Source organism: Pezoporus flaviventris, unplaced genomic scaffold, assembly GCF_033815535.1.
Source record: "Pezoporus flaviventris isolate CSIRO_AGI_PZ_B2104156 unplaced genomic scaffold, CSIRO_AGI_Pfla_v1 ptg000016l, whole genome shotgun sequence".
NCBI lineage: Eukaryota > Metazoa > Chordata > Aves > Psittaciformes > Psittacidae > Pezoporus > Pezoporus flaviventris.
This window is the reverse complement of record NW_026892564.1, coordinates 9,995,881-10,022,438: the sequence shown is the minus strand read 5'-3', so window position 1 is coordinate 10,022,438 and position 26,558 is coordinate 9,995,881. Positions and strand designations below refer to the sequence as shown.

The following is a 26,558-nucleotide window of genomic DNA, read 5'->3' as shown; positions in this document are numbered from 1 at the left end:
ATGGCTTTCATTAACATATGTTCCAGAACAGCACCAGTGATCTCCTTTACCATCATCATATTTTAAAGGGAAGACTTTTTCCCCAGCAGTGTGCAATGTACATGCATATTGGAGCTTGCAGAAATCTGCAGATTTAACTGAACATGGTCTGGATGCACCAAGTCCTGCGTGTGCCCAGAATCATGAGCAAAGGAGGTGAGGGGACAGGGAGGGACAGACAGTGAATGAGGGGGGCAACAGCCACCTATCTGGCTGTGATGAAGGGCCCTCAGTGGGACATTGTGCAACTTTCTGTCCTTCTGCTCTTAGTGGGATGAGAAGACCCCTGAAGGTGAGATTCTAAACTTAAATTAGGTCAAATACAAGATGTCTGCAGCTTTCACAGTGAAAGCATCTATGGTCCAAAGAGACCTTGCACTGGCTTTCAGCACAGGTGAACTTAGGAGCTTTAAGAAAGAAAACCTTTCAATAGAGGTAAATGCACTTATAAAATATTCCCCATTTTCTCATATTTTTTCTGACTGAGCCCACAAAGTCCGACACTTGCTTTGGTGGAAGTAGAGCTGTGCATTGCTCTTTCACTGCCCATCCCAGCACTGATGATGCCAACCTGCCTGTAACGTCACAGTTCTGCACATGCCAGCTGAGCAGGGCCGCTGATGTCATATTATATATTAAATCATGTGTTTAACATTTATAGGTCATTTTGTCCTCATCTGCTTTATAATTCTGTTGTGCATCATAAATGCAAAATGAGTTTCATTTCTTCTCCCTACGCCTTTGGTTTATTGCATTTACATAAAGCTGTAGAAAATTTATGAGGATTTTTATAACTTTATTAAATGAATTTCTTCAACCACCAAGGAAATGACATTTCCACAGCAATGCCGTTATTTCCCAAACCCTATTTTCTGGTATCTTTGGCCTCACTGAAGTGGCACATTTTTCATTAAACTTAGCAGTACATAAAGTCATTAAGGTGACAATAGTATGCCATTATAGCTGTTGTAGCAATGCTAGAAGTGACTTCACCCTTGGGTCATCTGAAGCAATTATTAAGTAACGTGTCAAGAGATATTGAATGACTTAGAAAACTTAGAATTGCCTTGCTGTAAGTACTTCTTCTATGCAGACAGCACAGACAGCTGACCTTTGTATCTCAAGTCATCTGGAAAAAGACAGCGAGCTACCTAATGCTGCAACCGACACAGCCAAATATATTAAGACATCCTTTCCTTCCTCTAGTATTCTTTGCAAAACAAATCTTTTTTTACTCCCAGCAAAAAGTTTTCATTCTGATTTTCATCTGCTTTAGTGATTAAACTTGCCTGCTAACCCAGAGGGCTCTGCTGGTCTTCCTGTGTGTCACAACCTGTCATCAGTCACAGTTGCTCTCATCCAGCAGAGGAAAACTGGATGCAGAAGCAACAAATAACATTAAAAAGTGGGAAGCAGCCTGCTAACAATATAAAGCCTGCTTGTTTCCTTCCCTCTACAGCATTTAAAACTTACTGGATGATTAGAATCATAGAATAGCTAGTGTTGGAAAGGACCTTAAGATCATCTAGTTCCAACCTCCCTGCCATGGACAGGGACACCTCACACTAAACCGTCTCACCCAAGGCTTTGTCCAACCTGGCCTTGAACACCACCAGGGATGGAGCATTCACAACCTCCCTGGGCAGCCCATTCCAGTGCCTCACCACCCTCACAATAAGGAACTTCTTCCTTATATCCAACCTACACTTCCCCTGTTTAAGTTTTAACCCGTTACCCCATGTCCTATCACTACAGTCCCTAATGAAAAGTCCCTCACCACCATCCTTATAGGCCTCTTCAGATACTGGAAGATTCAAAACCTGCTGAAGAGATGAAAGTCTTATCCCTGAACCAGTGACCTGTGAAGCTTGGTATTTTTCTGACAAAGGTCAAAAAAACCCACTTTGTGAGTGAGGGAGGAAGATTTTTCACCTCCCGAAGTCTCTGAACAAGCCTGAAGCCATACAGAGCTGCTGGTATCTCTTAATACTTCTTAATACTGCAACTGGCCATGTAAGTTACAGGCCAAAATTTCTAGCAATGTGCCTCAAGGCAAACATTTCACCTTGGCTTAAAAAGATGGCAATTTTTTACCATATTGGGAAAACACAATTTTACAGCCACTTGGTACAAGTAGTTCAAGCACAACAAACACAGGGCAGCCCAGCACCACCAATGCTATAAAATTTGCATAAATAAGCCTGTAGTTTTGGTAACAATAAACTTTTTTAAACCATTACAGTCAACACAACAGGATTTCCAGGGTCCAGTCTTAAAATGTACAAGTTCATGTCCTGGGTTCAGCAGTAGCAGTCATTTTTCTCCTTCTTGGTAGCTGGTGCAGTGCAGTGTTTTGACTTTCAGCCTGGGAACAGAGCTGATAACAATGATGTTTTGGTTTGGCCAAGGACTTTGTGAGCCTCGTGCTCTGCCAGGGAGGAGGGGAAGCTGGGAGGGGAAGCTTGGGACAGGACACCTGACCCAAACTGACCAAAGAGGTATTCCATACCACAGCACGTCATGCCCAGGATGTAACTGGGAGTTAGCCAGAAGGGCCGGGACTGCTGGGTTGGAGGAGTTATCGGTCAGAGCTTGGTTGGGCTGAGGGGGTGAGTTATCAGTCAGCTGGTGGTGAGATGTCGTATTCTCTTCCCTTGTCATTTCCTTTATCATTGTTATTATTGGTGGTAGCAGTAGTGATTTGTGTTATACCTTAGTTACTAAACTGTTCTTATCTCAGCCTGTGAGAGTTGCATTCTTTTTGATTCTCCTCTCTGTCCCTCTGGGAGTAGGGAGAGGGAAAGAAGGGGAAGAGTGAGTGAACGAGTTGTCTTGCTGGGGTTTAACCGTGACAGTTAATTACAGAGATTTTTTAACAGTACCATTCCTGATTCACTTATTATTTCTTAGATTCTGGGATTGCTGATGTACTCCATTTTTGGATATCACTTACATGGTAAGAAGTCCTGAGCACTTCACTGAGACAAATACAAAACAACTGAGTCTGTAAACTCACAGGACAGAAATTGTGCATGCTGTACAATCAGGGAGTTAGGTGGGATCTTAGAGTTCATCACTTTAGGTAGGGCCAATGGCAGCCTTCCTTATCCAATTATACAGACTTCAAACAAATGCCCTCAGATCCTTACCAGTCTGTAACAGCAAGGGTAGAAATCTTTTATTCTGAAAGAGAAGGGGGTGGTACTACCTCCAGCTGAAATTCAGTGGAAAAATGCAGCCAAACGGTTTGGCCATTCCCAAAGCCTGCTCTCCCCTTGCCTGCTTGTGTTACTGTTTCCAGAAATGGTTTGTTTGAACAGCTGCATCATCTCCCTGCTGTGCTGCATGGACTCGAACTATGACTGGCGATAGAGAGGGGAGGCAATAACCTTGGGTTTTAGGGGCTAAAGCTGTGAAAACACATTCGAGTTTGGCCACACTGTGAACCTTATAGGTGATTTAAGTGTGTGTGAGTGGGGGAATAGGGAAAAAATATGTGGTTCAGCACCATTACACCTATGCCAGCTAAATCACTCAATCCTCTCTCCACCGACTCTGAACTAAACAGGGCAATTTGCTGTTATTACATCTGCCACTGTTGACCTTGCTGCATCAGGCTAGCATAGCTGCATGTAGGCATGCACTCAGATGTGGGAGAGGAGGGGCTGCAGAGGGAAACAGCCATCTGAATGCAAAGCATCTGGAGAAAGAGAGAGAAAAAGTCATATTTTGCCTATTGCCTCGCATCTGCTTGGCCAGAGAGAAGAAAGCTGAGGGAAGGAGGCACTTGCCAGGTGATGGCAGCAGTAAAATATCCACAGTTACCTGCCACTACTGGCAGCACAACAAAACAAAATGTGTCCTGTGAAGATGTGCACCCAGCCATAGAGGTGCATCCAGCCACGGAAACCTGCTCCAGAGCCGCAGTGAAGGTGGGGCACGGTGAGTCATGCAAGAAGAGTCAAATACAACCTTCCCTCTGTCCATTCTCTGGGTGCTGGGAGCTTTATGGACAGGTAGAGTCACCTCCTGCACCGCACAGGTGTTGTCTCACACTGTTGTTGCAAGTCAACAGAGCTGATTTCATCTTTGCCTCTGTTCCCCCATCACTCAGTACTGCCTTTAGGCTGAAGGAAGCCATGTGCTGCTGCCACCCGGAGATGGGGTGCTGTGTTTTGTGACTGTGGTGAGTCATGGATCTGCATGGCTGCTTTGCGCAATCAGAGACTTGGGTTTCATGTTTATGCGTTTTAACAGGGACCAGACACAGCATTCACGGTTCAGGAACGGCAGTCCTCAAGTGTCTGGTGACATACCTGCTGTGACTAGTGCAAGAGCTGTCTTTTCCTGGAACTAAAAAGAGGAGACTGGAAAGGGCTGTGTGTTTCTCAGGATGAAACAGATTTCCTCATTTCTCCCTTTTGCTCTCCTCTAATCCATGAAGTGCCAACATGCCTGGGGTTGCTCTAGGTGGCTTCATGCACAAGAGTAGAATGTGTTGGTGTGGATGGCTTCTCGAAGGGTGCTGTCAGACCATGGGTGAATGTGGTACCTGATGGTGATATAGTTAACAGCCCTAGGCTGTTCCAGAGGGCAGACAAAGAAGCAGACTCACAACTGTGAACCAGTGGATCTCACTTAAACTGGTTTTCTGGCTTTCTTTTTAACTGTAATTTTACAGCCAGGAAAAATTTCACTCAAAGCATTGAAAAATTCAAATTTGTGAAGATGGGAGTTGGTAATGTGGTTGGCACTATAAATGTAATGTAGATATTTCAGGTCCATGCTTAAAAAAGAAACTGTGGTTCTCTTTCTCTCCTATGAGACATCTTCTCATTTTCTTCTTCCCCTTCCACTGAAGCTCTTGCCCTTGTTGCCTCATAGTGTGACTGTGCTGTTCTTCAGGTTATTTTATCTCATGCATGCAATGCTATATGTGTGCATGTCTATATATACTGTTTATGCATCTATATATAGCACATGGCTATATGCATACTTATCTATAGATAGAGGAGGCAAGCGCACAGACTTGCCTTCTACTCAACTATCAATGTTTATGGTGATTCCTGTGCTGCTGCTTTAGACATCTAATACATCCTTCACATAAGCTGGGTTGCCATTATAACAGCTCCCTTCAGCTAGCGCTTGTATTTTTTGTCAGAAGCTTCACATGTTTTAGTGACTATCCTGAAGACTCAGCTTTAGACACCAGAGTTTACAGGAGAAAATTTCCTTTCCTCTTTCCTTTCCCCTTTCCTTTGCATTTTCCTAACCCTTTCTAAAGTAAGCTTCAAAACTTTTGGCTACAAAATCATGGACTATACAGAAGACCTCAAATACCAGAAAGCAATTAGAGTTCTTATTATCTTGTAAGATCTCATGGGCTTGAATCACCCAATTCAGCATTTTTCAATGCTTCAGATGAGCAAAAATAGAAGTGTGTTATTTTCTTGGCAGTTCTCAGTTTGGAGAGCCTTGTTTACTATCTATCAGTTACTTGGTAATTTTTCTCTGTTCTTCATTAGCAACAATAAAGGTTCATTATGCTGCCTGTTTGGCTAGGCTGGTTTAACTCCTTTCTTTGGGCCATTACTTTTACGGGTAACAACTTGTCTGTCTTTGTATATTTTTTAATTCAAGCTTCTTATTTAGTATATCATTCTTGGTGTGAGCAGTTTTGAAAGTTTTTAATTAATCTAAGAGCCTCTCTGACACCATTTACCTCTCCTCAGATCTTTTGCCTTACATATTTACTGCCTTTACCAATTTTTTGTGCATATTTTAAGTGGAAATACATAGACTTTTCCACAGGCATCAGACTCTTTTTTGTTTGTTTTTAAACATGCGCATTCTTTCAGAGAAGAGTCACATATAAGAGCAAGACTTATTCTGATTGAGTGTCATTGTGTAATCTATCGCTTATTGCTGAGATCAGTCCAGCTAATTTATAGTTTCTTGTTTTCAGTCTGAAAGAAAACAAGATCTTTCCCCATGAATCTTACCAGGAGTCTCTAAAATGCACTATTTATTGCTTTTAAATTTCTGGTTAAGTAAAATTCAGTCATCTCTGAAGCAATTGCAAATGGAGAACGTTCCTGAGGACAGTTAAGAGTCAGCTATGCCTTTTCGTTGCATAGGATGACATAGATAAGGGGTGACGAGTGAAGACACCATTACACTTTATAATTTCTTAAGATGAATTTGCCTGACACCTATTTAAATTGAACACCAGCGTTTGCAAAGTGAATACCAATTCTCCCCACAGGCTTTCGTATGGCTTTTACAAGGAGAAGAGTATTTTGATTGCACAATTTAAAAATTCCAGAAGAAAAACTAAGTTAGTATTATGCATAAACTGTGAGATGTCATTGCATGAAACCATCCCTAAATGTTCTGCAAATATGCAATCAGAGTAACCGAGGAAGAGTAAAAGCAGCTAGGGATGATTCCAGTGCACACTGGACATGACCTGCAGGTCTTGGTACATCACATGGTATTTCAGGTCAAAGCCACACTGACCTCATCTGTTCACAAACAAGCTGGCTCCCCTCTCAGATTAAGAGGTCTTTAGTGACAGCACCCTAATTACCTCGAGCTCATTAGTGTGCAGCAGAAGTGCTAGCTGGGTTACTGCACAGATGTCCTTTCCCATGTCCAGCTGTGTCTTTCCCAGTCTGGCCCAGATGGTCACTATTGCCCTCTTGCCCAAGGTCATTGTTCCTTCTGTGACCAGTTTGAGGGCTCCTAACCCAATTTAATCAGAATGAGATGGATTCACAGAAAACAACAGTTTAAACACTGCACTTGAAGGATATTTGAAATCAGCAAGAGAAGAAAGAAAATGTAATTTCAAATAAACTTTACAGCCAGGAACCTGCCCATGATTTTTGGCACTCCAGGCTTCATACGAGGCTGCAGAGAGCCACACAGCTAAATTGGGCCTCCACCAGAAGGTCAAGGTCATCTGACAGATTGTTATCACAATTGAATTGGGACTGATGTCTGAAATATTTATGCTAACTTTAGGCACCCCTTACATTGCTCAGATGGGAATGTACATTTAGAGAACTCCCTGATTTAACAGCTTGTCTCACTTAAGATTCAGCATCCTCAATGCCAGATGTACGCATGAGCATAATTTGGCCTCCAAAATCCTCTTTGGTAAGAACAAGAGAAGAATGAGAAAAAAAAAAAACAAAACCAGAGGCTGAATTTTCATATCAGACCTCAGAAAAAAACCCTTGCCTCTTCCAACTCCACTATGAGTTAGCAGAACATTATGGATTACAAAATACACACACACTGTGCCACACTGTCCCTTGTGATCATTCTCTAAAGATGTGCAACTGGGTGAGTGCATGCTGTTTGCCTGTGCAGAGTATATAATACAGACCCAAAACTCACACTCTTGTACTAGGTAGGAGCTCCTTGCCCAAGCAATAGTGGGTTTAAAGACATGAAATAAACCCCTCAAATAGAGAAGCACTGGTCACACCTGTGATCAGTGCCATCCTTAGGAGTCCTATTGAGTCATGATCTTCATGCTTTCTTAGAATCATAGAATCACAGAATAGTTAGGATTGGAAAGGACCTTAAGATCAGTTCCAACCCCCCCTAAATTTTAAATTGCCATATTTTAAATTACTTAAAATATACAGGTAACTAGTTTTTGTAATGAAAGCTGATTGAAGGGGTCCATTTGTTGAAAGTATTTTCTACTTCAAAAGTGCTAGAAGGTGAAATTCTCTGCATTCTCTGCACATTTACCCGTATGTGGCTTTATTCAAACTGCATTTATGTGCAAAGGGGTCTCCTTGAAGAAGTTTCAGATCTCTGTAGCTCCAGTGGAGCCAGCAGATTTTTCCCTGCTGGATTTCCTCACTGCTAATGTGTTCCAGATCTGTGTCTCAGGAGCCAAGATTCAACAAAAATTAATGAGCCAACGACATGAAAGTCTTACATGTGTAGCAAGAAGAGTAATGGAATGAGGGTAACAGTTTATTTGTAGAAGTAAAAGCAAACAGTCTAAATAAATGAAGCAACTGATAACTGTTTATACATCCAGAGGTTTTGTAAACCTTTCATTAAATTGATGGGATCTAATGCATTCTTCCAACTTTTTAAAATGAAATTTACATGGATAGGCCTTTTAGCACTTATCCTCAGTATTTTGTTTCCAGGCTAGTTATAGCACTGAGACATCTAGTTCTCAATTAGCCAACAAGTCCATGACCTCTGTGTCCATCAGTTCTGAAATTCCTAACCAGGGAATCCAAACCATCTCACAGTTATGCATAGACAGTTTATGTGTTGTGAAACTTCTGCTGTGTAGAACTGTAATCATTTATTGTGCTTCAGTGGAGAGCCTAACCTAGAGGAAACCCATAAGGATAAAAGTTATTGCCAAATATTTTTTTTTCTAAGTAAAATAACAAACCTCAGCACTGTAAACTAGCACCTACTTAGAAATAGAAGGAGTGTCTAGATCCAAAGCAAACCAACGCTAAGGTTTGGAGACCCACTGCCGTCAACTGTTCCTCGTGATCCCAAATGCAACATCTATCAACCACCATCATTCAGGGGAAGATCAGATCAAATGAAGTCAGACCATCCACAGCAATGCAAAGCCCATGTAAACTCAGACATTCCCCTTCCATCTCCACTTTTTTCTGATGACAACTTTTGGGGGGGGGATGATTTATTAAGAACTCTGCTCACAATGTTGGCGAAAGTTTGACTATGCTGATGGCACTGAACATCCAGCATTAAATATCAAATACTTCTCTTCAGCAAAGAAAATTGATCCTGAGTAGAGCTGTTTGCTTAGCGAAAAGAATAAAATGCATTCTCTAATCATCTGTCTGGAGTTGCTAGCACAAGCTCAGTTGATCAAGGTCAGTAATGTGAGCTTCTGTGAAAACAAAGCCAATTCTCAGGAAGCAATCTGTATGTTCTTCTGCCTCTTCTTTGGTCAGGTTCATGTCCTGAGTCCTTGCTGCTTGCATCTGCTCCAGAAACATCCATGATTCAGAAGTGAAGCAAGTCCTGATAGAATATGTCCCAGTATCTGTATAGAGATTGAGGATTCCTCGCTTCCCTTATGTTCAGTCTTAAGGTGGAGTACTAAACAGACCCCAAAACTAACAGGGTACAAATTTCTTTACTCTAAATTCAGAGAAAGGAGCTAGATGAGCAAGACCTCGCTATCCTCTTCATATTAACCTGTAGTTCAAACTTTGTGCAGCTGGGATCACTTAAGGACTGAACTGATTATTTTATTTCTTTCTTTTCCCTGTTTGATTTGTTAGAAAACATAGAAAAGATCAAGAATGCCTTATAAAGACCGTACTTCCTGGCAAAATGGGAAGTCACTGACAGATAAAAGGATGTTTCATTTTCACATTTTTAAGGCAGTGCAAACAGCAAGTTGGATTGTGGAAGAAAAACATGAAATTAATCTGACAGGGTAAATTATCCCTCACCTGCTTGTTTCAATTGCTTTGTTCTCAAGTGAGTCAACACAGAGCAATATTTTTCCAGAAATACCAGTCTACCAATTCTCATCAGTTAACACCTCAAAAGGTTCCTCTTTTGGTCACATGACAAAACAAATGACATCATTATGATAAAGCTTTCCTGTAAGTCAGGAATTTACAAAAGTACCCTGACTGCATCCTGCTATTAAGTATAATGAAAGTAGGCACAGAAATGACACATGTATTACTATAAAACACTGAAGAAAAGGTGAAAAAGGTGGCAGGGTGTGCATGTTGTGCTTCTCTGGAGAGGCAAAATGAAGACAACACAGGATAAAAGAGGATTTTCAGTCTGCAAGAATCTTACTTCTGTGAAGGAAAGCTATCAAATATGTAATTGTTGAAATAGGTGAGGAACCAAGTGCAGTATCAAAACATCCATTGCCAGCCTACTGCATCAGCAGACTCATAAAAACAAGCAAGGAAGCTGTTGTGAGAAGCTGAAGTCGATATCATTTGTTTGACTGATATCATCAGTCCATCATTTGTTTAAAGATGCACCTACAAAGTAATATGAGGAAATCACTAACACTAGCCTGATCCATTCACTAATACGAGGCAACAGTACTGAAAGGAAGAGGATTGCACAGGGGATGAGGAAGTTCTGTCATTTCCCACTAGGGGCTATATGCTAACATCACATAATGCGGTGGTAGCAGCTCAGCTGCTCAGCCTTGCGCTAGATAAGGGCTATACCCGCCTCTCTACTGCCCAGCCAGAAAACCATATTCTAAATACATGCTAAAATAATCATTTTCAGCCTTTTTATGGCCAGGGCCAACAAATTCCCAGCAATTATATGACATGTACAAAGCCTCCAAAGCAGTATTTCTGTAGCAATATTTCCGTAGCTCTGTAGTACAGACAGCACAAAACACAGGAGATTAGACTTCTAACACACAATTTCTAGTAGCTGACAAATAATAATCTTTGGCTTTCAAAGCTTTGGCAAGGAGCCATTTAAGAATTATAGGCTGAGCAGCAAAAAAAAATGTGTTTTGAAATCCCATCTTTATTAGTTAAACTATCATTATTACTATTCAATTATAGTACAAATGTGCAGCTTTCATAATGTAAAATACCATTTCAAAGTCTTTTGACAGGATTAGATGCAATAGGCCTCTCTCTAGTCAGGCCCAGCACTTCAAGATACCAGCATGGCCCCAAGTCCCCCTGAAACCTATTGATAGGGAAAAACAGGGGTGATGAGATGTCTGTGAACAGCACAAAGCATCTGACATGCCTTCCTTCTGATAAACAATGGCAATAATTAATAAGAGTTAAAAATAATATCTCTGCTGGATTGTTGCTTGAAGAAAGATAAGCCAACATTACAGACTCACCCTTTTACAGGAATATGAAAGAACAACAGTTAGAAAAGTGTAATTCCTGATCAAAAATGCTGAGGAGGAGAAGAGGTGGGATGAGACATCAGAAGGAGCCCTCTGTTTCAGTAATACTGCCTTGTTGATCTTCCCTCCCTCCATGTGGTTTCTATTTTCTTGCATTAATCCGTGCTTCCCCTCCCAACATTTTTTTATGTGGCTGCAGTCGGAGGTCAAGGAGTACTAAGAATGGACTGAAAAGAATTTCCAGGATGTTTTTTAAGACTATTAATAACTTTAGCAGTTATTCAAGCAAACAGCACTCTGTGTTCATCATATTCCAGAACATAAGCTCATCAATTGAGGAGGCTGATTCAGAGTTTCCTCACATTACAGATTGTACAGTTATGGTATGGGACTTCAGAGACAAGATGTCAGTAGGATGCTGAAAAAGGACTCATCAACAGGAATGTTTTTCAAAGGGAATAAAAGTCCAGAAACAGGTCTCATGGGGGGGGGGGGGGGGGGGGTTAAGTGTTGCCATTTACAGTACTGCAATTCCTAATTCCAAGGTACTCAACTGCCCGGCAGGCATCATCAAAGCCCTAAGATGTGCAGTATTCCTTGACAACATGCAGCATAACTGAAGTACCTATAAGTGAGATCTGCAGAAGACACTCAAGCCAGGCAGGCTGCCAGAGGCTACAGGGAGAGCTGGCATTTCTGGAAATACATGATTAAGCTTCACCAGTGCTGTGCAGTGAAAGCCCTGAGCAGCATCCCTCACCACAGTGATGCAGGGAGGCTCAGCTGGTACCTGAAGGAGAAATGCAGCCCCAAGCCCATGATACAGTGAATCATTCAAAATAAAAGGGATCTGATCAGCTGTGTTCAAGACAATACACTTCAAAATTACACCGAAGCCTTGTGTACGGCTGACTGCCAACTGCATGATGACTTGTGTTTCAAACAGGGCAGAATACCTTAGCTTCACATGCCTCAGTACGCTGCTTTAACTGATATAATGGGCAAAATGGGGAGACACAGCCAGTCTCATTCCAGCTGTCTCCTCCCTGAGACCTGACCTGGCAGCCCTGGAACATGAGAGACGCCATGGAGAAGATGATCCGAGAACTCTATGGGGGCCTGGGCATGAGGCAGCATGAAGACGCCAGGTGTGGCTGCTCACACATGAGCAGATGTCTCCGTTCATGTGTAATCCCCTCTGCTTCCAAGGGGATTAAACATCTGATCTTGAAATGCCTAAAACCAGGGCCCAAAGTCTATTTGAAAACTGATTTTTATATAACAGAAGATCACTTTTATAAAAGAAGAGACTAAAAGTTGCACAGGAGAAAAAGAAGCACTATGCCAAGTTTCAGAGTGATGTATGAGGGCATAAACCACAGGTCAGAAGGCGAGTCTCAGGGAGTTAAGTGATGAATTCAATCCCAGAAAAACATGCGCTTGATAAAATGCACTCTCTTGGACTCCTACAAACAGCAGTGTTTGGGCATCCAGGGATTTCCAGCATCCTAAAAAATGATGCAAAATATTTAATTCTTTCCCCCAAAGGCTTTGCCTTGTGCTTTCCTTATTGATTTTGTATTTCAGAGAATAAATTTAAAGGAGCAAAGGAATATTTGAAAAGGATGTTAACTTTCTTTCTTTCCTCCCCCAAAATGACCCATGTTAGCAGAATAAAGATTACAGACATTTATGAATTTATTTTTGAGATATAAAGTTAGGTCTGATTTTTATATAAGCACCAACACACAGGAACAGAGTTTCAGAAGTTTCAGCATTCATTCATAAAGGTAACCAGCGCTGGGAAGTGACCCAAACCTTCAGCTGATGCAGCTAGAGCTAAAGGGTGGTGAAGTGTGGCTCCTGATGAGAGAACATCGCTCCACCAAGTTATATGTCTGAAGATGCAGCTGACTTGTTCCTATTCTATAGGAACTGCAGCCCTTTCTCTTTTCCGGTTTTCCTGCTAGCTGTGGCTGTGAAGAAGCCTCTTCTGGACTTTGTACCTTACACCAACTTACCCATCTAACAGCTTCACCAAATAGAGCATTTTGCCTGGTTGATGGCAGTAGTAGATGGCCATTCCACAACACACTGCAATGCCATAGGAAAGTTGCTTTCTCTTTCTGTATTGAGCATTAAAGCTAAGAAGTTTACTGCCCATTTCCTCCACAACTCACATTTGCAGGATACTGTTAATCTCAAGAGTAACTTCTGAGTAAAATGAGTGCATTTTTTCTAGTGCACGGACATGTTTTCATTAATGGTGGTTACATTCCAGCTAACACAGTTACACGATCCCTACCTTCCCTGGCAATTGCAGGGGAGCTAATGTTGCATTTTCACTTCCTGCCTTTAAAAAGGAGGCAACTGCACTGTTTCAAATTGCCCTGTGCGCAGCACATTCCCTTAATAGTTTTTCAAAACCCGGGAAATCTTGTGAGATACGCTAAAGGTCAACAAAAATGTATTCCCCATGGGATACCCCTAGAACAGTGTCTCCATTGAAATGTTTGTGGTGAAGCTTTGGAGTCTGGTTTGTATGCGAGTGTTCAGAAGAAGGCTGGCAAAAGCCATCACATTTTGGGAGGAGCAAAGGGACAAGGTGACACTGGTGCTGTGGAAAGCAAAACTGGAATAGATGGAGAGAAACAGATTTTGTATCGTCTGAGCTAAAACAGTAAAAGGAGGCCTGGGGGACACTGCACACAAATTTTGTTCACCTATAAAAAAAACAAACATTATTGCACAGCTGGCTGCGTCTCTAAGCTGCATGGTATGCTGTTCCGATAGCTGTAGAGAGACAACAGCCTCTTACCTGCCTACCCCTTAGCACAGAGGGGCTACACCTACCCCTCAGCAGCATCACACTCTCCTTGGAGGCATCCTCTGCTCAGTGTCTCTTTCCATGTTGGATCTCTCCAAAAGCTCAGCCCCTGCAGCCTCTGCCACATCTGCCTGCCCTCAGGAGGCAAAGCAGTGATGAAAGTCCTTCTTTGGGAGTCATGGGGAGCAGTAAGAGCTAAGTGCGAAGTCCTCCCCCAACAGCCCCTTACACAGCCCATCCCTCCACACACGAGCCCAGACTGCACACAGTATACAGGGTTGCAATATATGGGATGCAATTCCCCATCTTCCCTCCAGTAAATCCACTCCTGGCTATCACACATTAATTTTCTGGGACGTCATACAAAGTGGAACAAACTTTGGTCAAGGGCATCATATTTTCAGATCAAAAGCATGCACTTATATCCTGAGTAGATTAGATTAAAGTGGATGTGAATCTGCAGTCCAGGATGCCTTTTCCTGCTGACTTTTCCCAACAGTTTACAGGTCAAAAGCTGGATATAAGCAGTAGATGGTGGGTTTCCTGAAGGCACACTATAATCTTTCCCATATAGACAGTAAAGCCGAGATGCCTAACATTGGAGACAGAATGGTGCTTCATTTCCATCATCCATGATGAATATTGCTTCTGAGGCTCATTGCTTCAGCTAGGTACAATTAGCTAAGCTGTTCTGATTTACAGCTGCAGTTAATTTTATTTCAGGCAGGTGATTGCTCATTCTGTTTCACTGCCTTGTCATTCCCAGATTTTGGAAGACCACAATGGCTTTTTATGCTAATTGGACTCCGCTTCCTCAGATTCTCACACAAACATTTAGCACAAAGCACAGACTGCTCTTTCCTCAGCCATCTGGCAGAGAAGCTGAAACCAACAATTTTCCAAGTCAAAAATCAGACATCTGAAAATAATGTTAATGTATTCTAACCTCTTTGTATCTACTGAACAAGTCAATGGGCAAGCTGGAATATGGAGAACAGGCTGCAGGAAAGGCATGCTGTTCACCTTGCCCTTCAGCATCCCCAGACAATCAGAATAAGGCTACAAAATTAGAAACTCAAATCTATCCTCCCCTAGAAAGACAATACTGCCTGCCACCCAGCATCTGCTATACCAAAGATCAGGTGTGAGATCTGTGGGTTTTTTCATGGGTTTATGCTGACAAGCAGAAATGAATACGCATGTATAAATATACACATTCATACACACATTTCTATGTTCGGGATATGGATTGTTGTTTGCTATCATCACATTACATCCTACTTGCCTTGGTAACAAAGCTTTTCTAGTTAAAATCATTTGTAAGACCTATAAGGTGTAAGACATTTTTATCAGTCAGGGTTGGAGAGCTTGTCTTACTACTGTAACAGACTCTGGCTTCCTGGAAGACAGAAAGCTTAGATAAAGCTGGCAGGAAGGAGAATGATATGACAAATTACTGACTTGTGAAATGATTGCTTCTTCCACATGGCACAGCTGACAGAGGAAACAGAGAACCTGGTTTCAGATTCCTGGAGCTCCCAGCCATCCCCAGTGCACAGCAACAAAGGGAAGAGGAAGTCACTGTTGTGTTTACCAATAGTGATGTTCTGAGAGGTAAACAAAAGTGCACTCTGCATTCAAGGAAAACAACTCAGAAGGATGTATAGAATATGCACATGATAAGCCTGCACTGTGTATGTATTTATGCTTTTCATGTTTACCTGAATAGCACAGTGTATTTCCCACACAGACCAATGATGTCAACTGTATCCATCAGGGATTCTGGTTTTGCAGGACTTTTCCAAAGACAAATAGCCATATAAAGCAGTAGTATCGAATGATGAGAACAAAGAAACTGCCCAGGAGCAAGAGAATTAACATTTGGCAGAATCTTATTCATCCCAGACCAGACTCTAAATGAAAGACTGTCTTCACAGAGAGGACCACTGGAGCGGAAGAGTATGTAAACTCTATCTGATCATCTCTCAAGCAAAGAGATTTTTCTTTCTTTTTTTATATTTAAACAAACACTTTTCAAATACATTTTCCTAGCTCAGCTTTTCTAAAACATCTATTGCAAGAACAGTGCTTGATTCTGTTATTCAGACTATGTGGTACGTTTTCCCATGCATCCCACTTGCCAGCAAAAAAAAAAATCCCTATGAAGAGCAGCATGTACTTTATAGCAGGAAGAAACCCAGTCTATTACACAATACCTATGCGCTTATCTCATTTTCCTCCTGTGACCATTCAAAAAGCTCATTAACAAGCAATTACAGACATTACCTTCTGCATTTTCAATTTCCATTCCCCGTTCTCTGTGAATGTGTCAAACCAGCACCACAGCATTGCTGGCAGGAGTACTCAATCTCCCAAGTAAATCTGAAGGGTTAAATTCCCAGTGAAGTTGGTGGGTGTTTCAGTGTGCTGTGGACCTACTGGTACCTCTCCATTATCATTGTACCCCTTCTTTGGTAACAATAAGACAACTATTGAAAGGAAACAACACCCTCTTTGTCAACATGTCTTTGCTGTTAGAATGGTTTTCATAGCTTAAAAAACCCTGAGTAAAATTGATCTCAGAGGAGGATATCATCCGTGTCCAGCCGGCGGGGATAGATTACCAGCAGCTTTCAAAAGCAGCAGTGTATCTTTTCCAGCCCTGTGAGCCAAGCAGATGGATGCCTGGATGGACAGTGTGGGGGTAGCCATAGTAACCATCATCCTGTGAAGCTCCTGCTCACATCCCTCTATCTATCACAACTGGAGAGAAAAGCCAACAGCTCACTGCTGGGGTGGAAATATCCGGTCAGACCTTTTCTTTCCAGCTCTAGCTGGGGTTTCTATTTCTCTTCAGCAATTTTCTAATCATACCTTGCTTGTCTGTATTTATGGATCGTGAGTAAAATCCCATCCCAGGGAAAGATCCCTTGAGCAAGCAACTTCCCAGCTGCTGCAGCCCCTGTGGTGGGTAGATGTGTGATAGCAGCTTTCTTCCCCTCACAAGGAGCAGAAAGCCCCTCAGCCTCCCCAGGCTGGGCAAACACCTCCATCTCTCTTGAACTCACCTAGAGTACTGCATGGCACATGAAGATAGATCAGGGTTGACGCCATTCCCAGCCTGTGTGCAGCCTGTCAGCCAGCATTCATAGAGGAGCACAGAGCTACAAGCAGCTTTGTGCTGTATCCATCCCCATGGGAGCTGGCTGGAGGGTGCTCCCATGCACACATCACCCTGGCTTTTCAGAGGGGATAACGACCCAGGGTGCTGCAGCCTGAAAGGCAGCTGCTAGGCTTGGATGCATGAGAAGGCTGCTCTGCCAATGACTGATGGTGTCATCCACTCTCATCTCCATTAAGGGCAAGCTTCTTCTCAAAGCAAAATTTGGTGGTACACAAGGTAACACATCTAACTGCCCTGCATGAACTCAGAAGGGAATTTTAAATGTTAAAACATGCCTGCTGAAAAGCAAATATAATCATTTGTATTGTGTGACCAAAGCCTGCACCTGTTTCAGAACCATGGCTTATTTGAGGGTGGAACCAGGCTCTGGGGATTGCTTAGTCCCATCCCCTCATCACTGTCCCTTTATGTAGCTTCAATTTGTCTCTGAGGATATTACAGGAGACAATGTTGAAAGCTTTGTTAAAGTCAAGATAAACAACATACTGCTCTCTGCTCATCCACTGAGCCAGTCAATTCACTGTAGAAGGCTACTGGAACAGTTTGACACAATCTTCCCTTTGTAAATCCATGCTCACAACTCCTAGTTACTTTCTTGTCCTTTATACATTTGGAAATGATTCCCAGGAGGATTTGCTCCATCTCTTTCCCAGAGATTAAGGTGAGGCTGACTGGCCTGTTATTCCCTGCATCTTCTTCCTTGACCTTCTTGAAGAAGATGGGACATTTGCTTTCTTCCAGTCTTCAGTAACCTCGCCCAGCTGCCCCGACCCTTCAAAGACCATTGCAATGACATTAGCTGCTCTCACAGCTCTCATGGCTGCATCCTGTCAGGTCCTATGGACTTCTGTGTGTCCAGCTGGTTTAAATGTTCCCTAATCTGATCCTCCTCCACCAAAGGTCTTTCTTGCTCTAGACTTTCCCCTGGGTTTTAGGCACATGGAATTCTTGAAGGCAAAAAAATTCTGTGAAGACCAACTGAGTGGATGTGTGAACACCTGTGTGTGTCTGCAGCCTCGCACTGCAAACTTGCTTGAACTGGCATGTGTTCGCACTGTTTGCTGAAACTCTGAAAACCAGACCTAAATCGTAATCAGAGCAATTGCCAGCTACTGCTGGTGACCTGATCTACCTTCAGGAGCTTAATTTGCACCGCAGTCACCTGGAGTCAGTCAGTATTGCTCTCTGCAGCTCCACCCTTCAAACAGCCCTTGAGCCACAGCCAAAACAAAATTAAAACACTTCCAATTCAGTTCTGCAAACTGCGAGAACTTGTTAATTCTAAAACTCAGTGACAATGAGGAGATTAGGTTGAAGAGCCTGTTTTGAACAGCCTAATCCAAGCGTTCCCTGCACACAAATACCACTGACTTTATTAGCATGCACTGTAAGAGCAGCCATGAATTACTGAGTGTATTGCAGTAATTTATGGCTGCTCTTGTCACCTCCTTGCTTCTCACCTTTGTGATGATCTGGAATTGGCTAAAACATGTCAGGTTTATGTTTGGGAAGAGAGGAAGTAGGGGGATTGGAAACCACTCATCATCACCTCGCTGAGCAGCAGGCACACTGTCCAAGGGGAAGGGCAGGATCTGCACATCCATCACCTACTCACTCATCCATGCCATGGTCCCATGCAACCCTCCTGCTTCTCCCACGACTTACAATTAGATAAACAGCTAAACATTTAGATTTATTTGTATATTCGCTTTGCAAGGCATACATCTGAAATCAATTCCCTGTATATTAGTGGAATGGCTTTTTTTGCCTTACTCTATTTCGCCTCTCCCCCCTTCACCTGAGTCTTGCAAAATTACATTTGTGAAGCACAGAAGTATTAAGCAAGGAACAGTGTGAAAAGAAAAGCTTATAAAGAAATAAATAATTCTGTATTCATAGCAGGGCTTGAATAATGTCCCTAGAACCACATGCTGCGAAAGGAGGAGAAAACCAAACATTGAACAGCTGCTCAGAAAAGCACCAGCCATCCTGAGCCCTGAAAGATGTGGGAGTCCTGTGGGGGACTGCATGACCATGTAATTAAGGGTTCTATCAGACTGTTGCAGAGGCTGCAGCAAGGCTACCCTGGCTTTGCAAACCTGGCACTCTTAAAATGCAACTGCTTGTCACTATTGGGGGTCAAGAAACAGGAATCCCCACACCCCCAGGCCACAAACTGTGCTGTGTGTGGTTCCAGGGACACTTTCCAGAGGGGAGTTGAGTGTCCATATGAAGAGACCTCTGCCATTTGAGCCAACAGGAGAGCTGGCAGTGGCATGTTTGACATCCTCTCTCTCATACACAGTGCTGGGGAGAGGCACTTTGTGCTGGCACATATCTGTGTTTCTCCTTCATTTGCCAGCAGTAAAAGGACCCTGAAGTGCCAGACACTGGTGTGGCTGCCTGGCTACACTGGTGAGGTCAGTGGTGGGTCCCCTTGTGCCTCACTTGCACAAGTACACAATTCTGCCAGGATGTTTTAGCACAGGTTCAATAATACGTTCCTCTCTGTCTCCATTCTTGAAAACAGCGGAGCTACTTGGCAGCAATTTAAAATTGAAAAGTCAGCTTCAGACAGACACTCAACATGACAAATTTCATGTCTGGCACAGCCATCAGCAGTTTATAACAAAGATTTGTAACAGGAACATTGAGCAAATATGTTACTAGCCCTGCCCTAAAACACTAATGTTTGGATTGAGAAGCCATGATTTCACTGTTGTTTTCATGGAATACAGGTGCTCAGAGGCCATGATTGATGTCCAGATGTGTTGGAGAAGGAAGAGCAATTGTTGTTGAATTATAATCACTCCCAAAGCTTTCAGCAGAGAAACACCAGAAAAGAAGACATCTTTCTAATCTACTGAGATCATAGAATCATAGAATCATAGAATAGTTAGGGTTGGAAAGGACCTTAAGATCATCAAGTTCCAGCTCCCCTGCCATGGTCAGGGACACCTCACACTAAACACTGCCCATCAGAAGTGGCTTCCTAAGCTTGTAGTTACCCTACAACCATTCTTTGGAAATTCCTCCTTTCCAACATGTGAGATTTATTTCCTGTTGCCCCAGGCCCCACTAAGGGTACATCCCAATGCCCCCCCCCCATGCAGGGGAGCCAGCTCTTGCTGTAGCACTGCATTCATCTTGCCTCCGGACGTTTCCAGTCTGCTCCCTCCTGTCTCAACTTGGTTACCCGCTCTGAGCCAAAGTCTTGTCTTCTGCAGCTCTCCTCTGAGTCACCTTTGCAGCACTGGTGCTTTTTGTTGAAGGCAACAGATTTCATGCAGAAATTTCTGGAGGGTTCTTTTTCCTTCCTTTTTCCTTCTCCCTTCCCTTTTGTCTCTATCAGTGTGAGTTATGAACCTGCAAAGATGTTCTTTGCTTACAGAATTGCTATGTGAGTAGCTTTAATGCAAAGGGGTAAATACTGCAGGTCTGTCTATTAGTATGAATAAGCAGAAGTGTGTGTGTATCTATATCTACACACCAATATAATTATATGTATAGAGAAAGAGGGAGAGCAATATAAGTACACATAATTACAAGTATGCAAATATAATGAAACAGTATGAACCTATTTGAAAATTTCTTTTTAAAAAAATATTAAGCTTCTAGGTTTCACTAATGCATTGAGCGTATGGAAAACCAGACAACATGCTCATTTCAAAACCAAAGTGCAAATCCCACAGACTTCCTGTTCGGTTTGAATAACTGTGTGAAACAGAGCTTCCCCAAGATAAGGCTATTTGCTTTTGGAAACAAAAGCCTGGTTTTGCCTTAAGCATGAGTGCCGACGCTGTTTCCAGGGCAGCTGATGCCACAGCCCCGGAGGAAGCAGATGGCAGTTGGTGCTCCCCAGCACAGCTTTGATGTGGGCCGACTGGTCCCTCTGAAATCACTGTACACTGCAGGCCTTCACTTCTGTGTGCAGTGAGTGTATTCCCAGATCCCACTGGAGAGCAGGGTGCGTTCACGACCTACCCACACCCCCTGAGAGCCAGGCGACTGTCCTCACCAGCATGGTTGTGTGCCAGTGTATTCCCCTGCACAACACACATCATGCTAAAGAGGTGATGCATACCTCAGGAACAGATTCCAATGGGCCAGGGTGCTCACTAGTTTACATCAGTTCAGCTCTAGGCTGTTGTATTTACATGAGGTGAGAATCAGATGCAATAACTAGCAGTAAGCCTCAAAAGTACCATTGTCCTGGGTTCAGCTGAAACAGTTTATTTTCTCCTTCTTAGCAGCTGGTGCAGTGCTGTGTTTTGGCTTTGGCCTGAGAACAATGCTGATAACACACCGATGTTTTCAGTTGTTGCTAAGTAATGTTTACTCCGATCAAGGACTTTGCAGTCTCTCATGGTTTGCCAGTGAGGAGGGGCACAAGAAGGCAGGAGAAAGCAGAGACAGGACACCTGATCTTAACTAGCCAAAGGGGTATTCCATACCACAGCACATCATGCCCAGTATATAAACTGGAGGGGGAAGTCACCTTGAAGGGCAGATTGCTGCTTGGGTAGGGCTGGATAACAGTCAGTGGGTGGTGAGCAATTGTATTGTGCATCACTTCTTTTAATTGGTGTTTTTTCCTTTCCCTTTTTAGCTTTATATTCTCTCTCCTTGTTATTTCCCTTAGTAGTAGTAGTAGTTTCGTATTATACTTCAGTTATTGGACTGTTCTTATCTCAACCTGTGGGGCTTACATTCTTTCAATTCTCCTCCCCATCTCACCCAGAGGGGGAGGAAAAAGGGGGTGATCCAATGGCTGTGTGGTACTGAGTTACCAGCTGGGCTTAATCCACAAGCACTACGAATCCGAGTCCAGATCTTGAATAAATGACTTCTCAGTATATATACCCATAGGAAATAAATATGCTTTGTAGTTTTTTCTGGAATCCTCAAGATAGAGAATGAATATCCATGTTAAGGTACAAGAAAACACCACCACCCCTGAAAATCACATTATTACCAAACTCTAAACTTTTGGGATCCAAATCTAATCCCTTTTGAAAATGCAAGAGAAGTCAAGTTACCCACTGCCTCACAGGCGTTTACACCTGGATTCTTTTTCCCCTTAAAAGAGATGCATAAGGAATATGCCAAGAAAAGCAATATACAAGGATGTCTCTTCTTCAGATTACACACTACTCAGAATTGCAGGTACTGCTGGCCTCATTTTGTTGTTATTGGTGCTTTGTACCACCAAGGCAGCTGGATGCAGAGAGAGACTGGTGTATTAACTACCCTTTAAATAAGAAGCACACTCACAGTTGCTTGAACATTTTGTTCCTATCTCATGTTTGGATCCCTTTGAGGTGCAAGCTGGCTTCCAGTAAGTTGTATCTACTCATATCAGGGATTCATTTTGTCCTTTTGAGGATGAGAAGGTGCAGTTAGGAACTGTGAGTATTGAGAGGACAGAGACATTGGCCCCAGGAAGGGGCCAGGATGGAAAATCCTAACAAGTAGCAGTTGTTGGTATGCCTTCAACCCTTGTACTTATAGTGACTCCTTATGAGCACAAATAAGGTAAAATTTAAGACACTATTACCATCTCATCTGCACCTTACCACACTTGCACATCCCTCCTACATTGGATAAAATGGCAAATCCAGGATGAGGAGGACTCTATGGCCACCCACGTCACCACCTTCACATCTTCTTGGGAGAAAGAGAAGTTTTCTGAGAGTTGTAGCTGTATTCACTGTTTGTAACTCAAATACAATAACCTGCCTCAATTTCCCCTTTCCTGCCTTCGCACACAAAAAGGCATAATTTTCAACCCAACTGCAAACACGAATGCAGCCTATTTGTATCACCTATTTATCAGGTGAGAAAGCAAACTCAGCCTAGCTGCCTGATCCCAGCCTTGCTGAAGTTGATCACAGTGCTTGCTAGCCCAAAGCCTGGCCCTGTTGCACTCCCAGGCATAATTCCCACTGACTTCAAACCGGTCCCCCTGGTCTGGCTCAATGACTCCCGTGGGCTTGGCACCAGGGCTTAAATCACCGTACACAGTCACTTGAGAAGCTGTCGGCAGTCAGAAATGAGTCATTAGTATGCTGCCAACACAGTATTCAGTGACAAAACCCAGCTGCCACTGTAGTCAAGAATGCAGTTTCTTTAGCACTACTGTAAGTCTTATTAGCATAGAAATCAAGTGTATGTATGTAATTGAATTTCTTTGTTGCATCCTAGTATGAGATTTTCCATCAATCCTGATTGTTACTAAATTTGAACTAGCAGCCCATATTTGCACTTAAGCAACATCTGAAAGAGGACTACACAAAGAAAGACTTTCCTAAGTCAACACATCCTAGAAAACAGCAGCTGTGCAAAGGCAGAGGCAAGCAGTATTTCATTTTCCTCCCCATAGCACCCAATCTTTTGGCACCTCTGCTTTAAAACTGGGTTCTGCTGGCATCCTGAATGAGAGCAGAGGCTGTCCCACTAGGAGACTCTGTCAGGATGTTGTGGTGCCTGCTACTGTTGATTAGGAAGTGAGATAATACCATAGGTACAGTTCATTTTAGGTCACTGATTAAACTCAACTCCTGGAAAAGAAAGAAGCAATAAAGCCAAGAGGGGAATACCAGAAGTGGTTAGGAGCATAATTTCAGGATTAACTTCACTGACATAAGAATGACTCTTCAGAAGAAGTATGAGTCTCGGAGATGCAGGGATTGTCTCTGTGGACTTGGGATATTTTGGGAGAGGGTGAGGAGGGTGAGGACTGACTAGCCTAGCCTGGACTGAGAAGGCAGGCACCATCACTGTGTCTGTCTTTTCCGTGGTGGTTTCTCAAGAGACTATCCTAACCCTCATGAACCATATAGCCATATTTTCCTATATTTTCCAAGCATAACTGTGGTCAAAACCACAGACACCTGACGAGATGGAAAAAGATGGTGAGCAAGGAAATTTAATATCCCTCCCCTGTACAGATGTTCACTGTAGACCTCAACTGAGTTGTTTTGCTCATGACTGTGCTGTGAACCCATCCCTCCAGCTTTGCTACTAAACCAGCGCTTTACCAAGGCCACTGTCCAAGCAATCTACAAAGCCACCAGCCCTTACCCATGAAGTTAAGGAACCAAGTCTTGTAACCCCCAGGCAGCCTAGCACCAAAGAGGGGCAGGAGCCAGGGTACAAGATGGATCCAAGGATCGAAGGCAGAGTCAGTCTGCAAAATTTCAAAGTTCAATACATCAGAAGATCCTGACATCAACCAGTTTCCCCCCAGATGTACACAGTTTCAGGAAACACGGCTGTTGTTCCTACAGCTCTTGGGACTTCAGCAAAGCAAGGTTGTGATCCTGGATTTTATATATATATATATATATATATATATATATATATAGTGACAACTGCAACTAAATAGAGGCAATGGGGCAGAGTAACTGTTGATGTTGGACAATCTGTAAGTGGCAGGTCACAGTCAGATTTTTCCCAGTACATTGCAATGCCATGTAATGCTGTTTTTACAAACCGGATATCATCACCCACTGCCTGGAGTGGACACGCACGAGTTCATTTCAAGGTCCAACAGTTCCCACTGAATTTTTTCTTTCTCAAGCAATAAGCCCCAAGATCAGGACTCTTCTGAGCCAGACAGAAGGAAAGAGTGAGCTCCTTCCTCCCCTGACACAATGCAACAGTAAAACAGAAACTAAGAAATATCCAGGAGCAGCTAATTCCCGTCATGAGCCCCTAGCCACAGATTCCACTGTGCAACCCTGGCATTAGAGCAGGATGGACTTTCCCTCTGGGGAATCACAATGAAGGAGGAAAGGGATAGGACGTGTGGATAACATTAGCTTTTCACTGGAGTTTCCCTCCATGCTGATGATGTATTGCACCACCTTGATCAAACCATGCAGCTCTGTCTCCCTTTGGAGCGTTATAAAACTGACTTTTGTTACAGATTTGATTTATCGTTATTGCATTTTTCACTTCTCCTGGGTTTTTCGTTTGCTACCTTGATTTCAGTTATTGTGAGCTCAGTCTCTTTTCAATTTTACACAAAAGCTCCTGTGTATAAGGTAGTAAGTTAGGAAAATGTAAAGATTTCAGAGAAAGGAAACTCTGATCTGATGGTTACTGCAGGGCACTATCAGCCAGGGCTGGGAGACCTTCCTGCAGCTTCCTTTGTCTTTCTGGCTCAACAATGCCAAGCAGCTACCCAGCCTACCCTCTGCAAATCAGGGTGAATAAATCAATATCTTTTGGAGGCCTGAACTAACTTCAATTATCATTTGTAGAGTGCTCTGCAGCTGCCTTGCAAGAAGGCCTTACCAGGCATTTCTGCATGACAGTGATCTCAGCTCTGTCCCAAGTTGGTGTTTTGGGCAGTAGCTGATATAAACTAGGGTACCTCTGATGTCAGCACTGCATTTGTCAGACATTGCTGCAAATGCTGATTTACCCCCAGGGACACCTGAGTGCATTTGCTCCAGCAAAACATCTAGCTTTAGCTGATATTATTGCCAATCTGTCTCTCTTGGGGACTTTTTCTTTTTTGGCTAGTTTTCTAATTTAGTAAATATTTAGAAATACATGTTCCTATAAAACTGCAGCACTGAATACCATTCCCCTTTGTTCAAAGCCATTTACAGACATAGGCACAATTATAGTACAATCTGTAGTTAATACTCATTGGGGTAAAGGCAAGCGATCTTAAGTGAGAAAGGGGTGGGGGGAAGGGGGGAATTTGTTATGGCAAAGTCCAACAGTTCCTTCAAGTCCTCGTGGCTGAAGCTCTAACGGAAGGCCTGTTTCTAAAGGAAAAAGAGTAGAGTTCGAAAATAAGGCAGTGAAAATGAATACCCAAGACAGAATATTGCATGGTAACCTTCAAAAGATGACAGATGAGGAGAGGCTGCCTTTAGCATGTGGCACAGAAGGCCAGGTCACGCATGGAAAACTTCTGTAGTGGCACATGTCCCAGGTCTGCCTTGTGCGTGGATGTGCTTCTTCTGATCCCAATGCCCTGGGCGTTTACCCACCCTGCTCCTGCTGCTATACCCCTACCCACAAGGGGCCAGTGCCCATGCCCAACATGTTATATCCAAGGGAGTCAGCAAGCCATGAGAGCAGTCACCAGTGGGGCAGAGGTCTCCAAACCAGAGCAAATACAGCTGTTGACACCAGACAGCAGGGTTGTGAAGTCCAGATTTTTAGGAGGAAATTGCCAATTCCCAAAGATTTTTACCATGTCTGAAGATTAAAGAGAGGCCAAGATATGACTCAAAGTGTTGGCAAGGAATCATGGTGCTTTGAGGAGACAAAAGACATCTTTTGGCAACAGGGATGCTGGACTTAGCTTCAGATCACCAGGGGCTTGGTGGTGGCCATAGTTGCATGTTTTTTTTCTCACCTCTCCCGGGAAGGCTTCCCAATCCCGGCTGCTGTGGCCATGCTGTGAGCAGCACCCATGATGCATGATTAAAAATCAGTTCAGCTGTGTCCATAGGAGTTGCAGCCATCTCTAGCTGCTTGGTGAAGGATCCTGGAGCCACTGCACTTCCACCAACAGCGGTTTGCACCACCTTTCTTTATTAAAGAAATAAATTGCTTTTTAGCCAGTCTTTGGAGCAAGCTGAAGCAAAAGGAGT

General features: G+C 43.1%; 1 long non-coding RNA gene across 1 annotated transcript; it reads right to left on the bottom strand.

Moving 5' to 3' along the window:
* LOC133270013 (uncharacterized) lies at nt 1-21,095 on the bottom strand. The gene is made up of 3 exons (XR_009743646.1): nt 21,023-21,095; nt 1,120-1,168; nt 1-446 (listed from the first exon to the last, which is right to left on the bottom strand). It is a non-coding gene; the product is annotated as an uncharacterized LOC133270013 (long non-coding RNA).
* Nucleotides 21,096-26,558: the final 5,463 nt, after the last annotated feature.